The sequence below is a fragment of the Lygodium microphyllum genome, chromosome 27, assembly GCF_053477565.2.
Source record: "Lygodium microphyllum isolate KBCC chromosome 27, Lygodium_microphyllum_v1.1.10, whole genome shotgun sequence".
NCBI classification, from domain to species: Eukaryota; Viridiplantae; Streptophyta; class Polypodiopsida; order Schizaeales; family Lygodiaceae; genus Lygodium; species Lygodium microphyllum.
In genome coordinates, this window is record NC_141161.1 from 126,028,218 (window position 1) to 126,034,320 (window position 6,103).

The following is a 6,103-nucleotide window of genomic DNA, read 5'->3' on the forward strand; positions in this document are numbered from 1 at the left end:
GATACCCTAATCTTCCAATGACCTATCGATTCCTGAAAATCCATGACCCCAATCCATATTATTACTCAGTTCCCCTAGCTGAATGTGACACAATCTTATTCTCCCTAAATTAATGTATTAGCTTTTTCCATCTTCCCAAGAATAATTGTACTCGAAAGGGCTATGCCCACATGAATGAAATAGACTTTTTTAATCAATGATTGTCTTGACTATGGGTATTGATAAAGAAGTTAAGTGATTAGGTTACTTGGTTGAAAGCTAAAACTGGGCATGTAATGTAATGTGAGAAATGCTTAGCAAGTTTTTAATGTTAAGAATCTCAATGCCCAGGCACAACCTCAAGTGTAGATCCCTAGTCTGACCCCTACACCAAGTAGAGCCATGATTCAGGAGACGAAGTTTCTTCTCAAGCAAATCAAGCCACCAGAATTCGATGGTAAGGGAAGGACCGTCCAAACTGATGCCGAGATCTGGATCGAATCCATGGAGGATTATTTCGAAGCAGGCGGATACTGCACCCACTAACCAAGCAATGCTCACCAAATTGAAGCTTATCGGCGAAGCAAGACTTTGATGGAAGAAATGGTGCAGAAACCAAGGGATCTCGGAAGGGTCAGTTACTTAGGAGAAGCTAAAAAGAGCTGTGCGAGGAAGATATCTACCACCTGCCTATCGCATGTAGAAGATGAATGAGTTCTATGAACTGAAGCAGCTTGGTCTATCTCTTGATGCTTAGTATTCAAAGTTTGTCTCTTTTTTGAAGTATGCGCCACAAATGGATATGACATAGCATGTGTCAAAATTTTGTGCCGGATTAAACCCACCTATAAACACCTGCCTCGAATCAATGCGCCCAACAGACCTTCAGGATGCGCTCATTCGAGTTGCACCCATAATACAGGAGGTGCAGACCAGGCCAAGAAATAACAAGACTTGGTCTTACAAGGATCAAAACAAGGGAGTGTATAGGTCCCAGGCTAAGAGGACACAAGGCCAAAATCAGAGACAAAGGAAGAAATCTAGGACTAACAATGTCAATAATTTTGTTCCTACCCAAGGAAATGGCCGCAATCTCTGTTGCTTCCATTGCAATGAGCCCGGTCATTTCAAAAGGCAATGTCCCAAGCTTGGCGGAGGACAACGTCAAGGAACCATCCGTGGCCAAGGAGCCGCCGTGATGGCCAGAGGAAGAACCGCCAGTGTTGCCAACAGGCAGATGTGTGATGAAGAATACCCGACCATGGAAGCAAACTTTGAGAGGGCAACAGTCCATGCCGCTCTTCACAAGAAAGGCCCGAATCGCCAATTTTCGATGATTCAGACTCCATCGAATTATCAAGGTAAAAGCTTCAAAACCTTGATTGATTGTGGCAGCACACCTTCCTTTATTTCACCAGTTTTTGCAAAAAGATTAGGAATAGCCACAAAAGATGCACCCACCTTGCTTGTGGAATTAGAAAATGGTCGTAAGGTCACTTGTACTAGGCAAACTACTAAGGTGGAATCCCTACTGGGAGGAAAGTCGACTTCAGTCAAATTCAGGGTTATGAACCTAGGTATCCATGAGTGTTTGCTTGGAATGGATTGGCTTAAACCTAATGATGCCCACATTCACTGTGGAAAGGGCCAAGTTTCCTTTCAAAATTCTAAAGGGGAATTGGTCACAACTCAAGGAGAGGCTGGGAAGCCAAAGATTCAACTGGCCAAAGCATCTCGGATAATAAAAGGAGTTAGAAAGGGGCTACCTGTCTATTTGATTAAGCTAAATAATCTAGATTAGTATCAAGAGTCTAGTGAAGAACCTTCATGGCTAAAGGAGTACGCAGACGTATTTCCTGAAGAGCTGATAGAACTTCCGCCTCAAAGGGAAGTTGATCATGAAATCAAGCTAGTGCTAGGAGCTGCACCAATTGCAAAGAGACCATATAGAATGTCCATTCCAAAAGCGATTGAGCTGAAGGAGCAACTCAAGCAACTGTTAGACCAAGGCTACATCCATCCTAGCAGTTCACCATGGGGAGCTCCAATGCTATTCTAGAAGAAGAAGGATGGAACGCTTCGGCTATGTATTGATTATAGAGGGTTGAATCAATCAACCATTAAGAACAAAGATCCCACTCCAAGGATAGATGAACTTCTTGACCGTCTTCAAGGTGCGAAGATCTTCTCCAAGATTGATCTCAAGTCTGGATATTATCAGATAAGGATCAAGGAAGAGGATATCCCAAAGACGGCATTCAGCACAAGATATGGACATTTTGAGTTCGTATTCATGTCATTCGGGTTGAAAAATGCACCTGCTACCTTCAACAGGCTAATGCAGGATATCTTTAGGCCATATCTTGACGACTTCGTACTCATCTTCTTCGACGATGCCTTAGTCTACTCCAAGCAAGAAGAAGATCATGAACCCCAACTTCGCATTGTTCTTGAAACAATGAGGGTACACAAGCTTTATGCTAAGAAGAAGAAGTGTGCATTTTTCAAGAGACAAATTGAATATCTGGGATTGGCCGGAAGGAATCTCAGTGGATCCGGCCAAGGTCAGAGACGTACTAGAGTGGCCAACACCTACAACTGTCAAAGAAATACGTAGCTTTCTTGGATTGACAAGATGGTATAGGGTCTTTTTAAAAAACCATGCCTTGATTGCAGCATCTTTGACGGATCTACTGAAGAAGCAAACATAAATTGTATGGTCAACTACGGAACAATGTAGCTTTGATAAAATAAAGCAAAGCTTGGTATCAGCACCTATCCTGAAACTTCCGGGCCTTAGTAAGGAGTTTGAAATGATAACTGATGCTAGCACACTTGCCTTAGGATGTGTGCTTATGCAAGAAGGTCATCCTATAGCATACTTTTCAAGGAAACTGAAGAGCCCTTTGGAGACACTACTTGCTGGGTAACAAGTTTACCTTAGTGACGGATCATAAAAGTCTCAAATGGATCTTTATCCAGAATGAGCTCAACATGAGGCAACATTGATGGATTGAAGTGCTAGAGGAATATGATTTTGAAATCAAATACTGACCTGGAAAGGAGAATGTATTTGACGATGCACTCAGTCGCAAGGCATTTCTAAATTCTCTGATCCTGCAAGATCCATCAACAGCTAGATCTCTAGCCACAAAGGTATCCATGCCAAACAATCCAATTCTCGAGCTAGCTAGAGAAGAGGCATGCCATGATCCAACCTATCAGAAGTTGCTAAGGGAGATCCCCATTAAGGATCAAGACCCGAAGCTACAAGCAAAGTATCTAGAATTCTCTATCAATAGTGGGCTTGTCTATTATAGAATGAGATTATGTATACCGCAAGCTAGTCACTTAAACAAAAGATACTTTGGAAAGCTCATGAATCCCCTTTTTCAGGACATCTTGGCTATGCCAAGACCCTCAATGCAGTCAAAAAGAGCTATTATTGGGAAAGGCTTAAAGGTGACGTTTTCAAATATGTCACTGAATGTTTGTCTTGTCAACGCATTAAGGCCGAACATGTCAAAATGCCAAGGAAATTGCAACCACTTGACATTCCCTAAATGAAATGGGAATTCATTAGTATGGACTTTGTTGTTGGCCTACCCCAAGTTTAGGAAGGATACAACTCCATTATGGTTGTGGTGGATATGCTAACCAAGGTTGCACATCTTATTCATGTTAAGACAAACTATAAAGCCTTAGACATCGCAAGGTTATTTATCAAGGAGATATTCAAACTGCATGGGTTACCCAGAAGAATCATTAGTGATCATGACTCTCTCTTCACATCACACTTCTGGAGGGCTATCTTCGAAGCCATTGGGACTCAACTCTGTTTCAATACAGCTTACCATCCCCAAACCGATGGTCAAACAGAGCGAGTCAACCAAGTCATTGAAGATATGCCAAGGGCACATTGTTGCTGAGAACCCAAAAAGTGGATTCAATATTTGCCACTGGTTGAGTTTGCCTACAATGCTCCTTACCAACAAAGCATTCAGATGACCCCTTTTCAAGCATTGTATGGGCACGATTGTCGAAGTCCTTTAAACTTATCGGATCCAACCTTGAGGGTTGAAGCCTCAAGGCAGATGCTCGAAGATATGGATGACCAAATCAAGTCAATAAGCCAGGATATCCAAGCCGCCACGAACAGACAGAAGGCTTACGCGGACCTGAAACGTCAAGATCGATCCTTCGTTGAAGGTGACATGGTCTTCATTTGCGTACGTTCAAAGAAGAGTTCCCTATCCTTAGGTGAATGCAAGAAGCTAAGTCCAAGGTATTGTGGACCTTACAAGATTCTCAACTGCCTAGGGTCTAATGCTTATAGACTACAACTCCTTGAAAACCTAAAGGTTCATAATGTATTCCATGTCAGCCTACTGAAAAAGTATGTGCCTAACCCTAGAGACGTACTTGATGATCAACAAGTTGTAATGCCTAGCCAAGGAGTCCTTGAGCTATGGCCTAACAAGATCTTAGATGTTAGAGAGAGATATTTGAGATCTAGGACCTTGAGAGAATATCTCGTCCAGTGGAAAGATTATCCCGAAGAGGATACCACTTGAATGGATGAAAGTACTCTCAACCAACAATACCTCCAATTCTTCTCGAGATAAGGACATCTCGATTCCTCTAACAGGGAGAGAATGTAATATTTTCGCATGAAATATTAAAGAATTTTGACCACTGCACGCCCCGCGCAAAAGCAGTGCTAAGTTATCTCCTGCAACGGAATAATGTCAGTGGCTAAGTCCTTACCCGCGCACGCGATAATAAACCCCAATCGTGTTGTGCAAATAAGGCCGAGGCTAAAACCCGCAAGCCGCACGAGAACACCCTTTTCGGGAAAGGTAAATGGATAATGGTTAAAATTTTGCAACTTTTTTTATTATTTACCCCCTCCCCTCAGCTGATGCATGGCAGGGGAGAGGGAGTGGAGCTAAGTGGAGGAGAGAGGAGTGTGGTGTGGAGAAGCATGAGGGAGGGGAGGCATGCAAGCCAACCACCTGGGAGGCTATCACAAACATTTTGATATTGAAAGACTAGGAAAGTCATGTAATGTTGATCCAAAAACAACCAAAAGCTAGCATCTAATCAATTTAATTGTAACTGCGCGTCTATCAGCGCGTGTAATATGTCTTATTTGTGCATATACACACGCAATTACATGCGCTTACAGATGCGCCACGCAAATATTAAAAAAAATAAAAAATTTTGTGGCTTTCTTTTCAAACCAGTGCTTTCCTGCGTTTTTTACGCATTTTGTGCAGTTCGAGCTCAATATCACTAATCATATCTATCTATCACTTCATGAAGACAATGAGGGAAGGAAATAAGAGTAAAAAGATGACAGAAGGAAGGAAGAGCCAAAGAGTAAAGAACAAGAGACAAATAGTGAGGAAGAGAAGAAGATTCAAGCAACTTACCAAGGGAGGAGAAGGAGGACAAGGAGCTTGCAACCTAGCTGCCACCCGTCGGAATAAGCAAAGAAGGTAAGTTCTTCTTCTCTCTCTCAATCTTGTTTGTTTTCTCTGTCTGTTTCTCTCTCTCTCTCTCTCTCTCTCTCTTTATACGCTATAGACTGTCATCTATGGAGGTTTTTTTGCGCGTTTTTTAACCAAGTTTGAAAAAAATGGTCCGACTGTGCGCGTCTAGATGACAGTGTAGATGTAGGTGTAGACGCAGAAATAGACACGCTGACAGACACACACAGAGACGCAGATATAGACGTAGCATGTAATATGATTTTTCTTGTGTAGATGTGGAATCCTGGATCTTTCAGCACTGATCCTGAGTTGGAACGCATGAACAACACCTTAGTAGAGTTTTCTAGAGGTGTTAGTAGCTTTTTTGGAGGTTTTCCAAACAAGGAGCAATTCATGGGGGAGATGACCAATTATCTTGGTCGCCCTCCCACTGCAGAGGAGGTTTTCAGTGTCATGTCTGGGACACCTATCACATCTTTGCCTAGCACTACCGCACAAACACCAAACCTTGGCACACCTCTACTAACAGGTACTCCACACACTATGCATACACACAGATCAGCTGATGCACAGGGATCAGCTGGAGTACATGGATCGGTCGAAGCACGTGCATCTGTAGAAGCACGTGC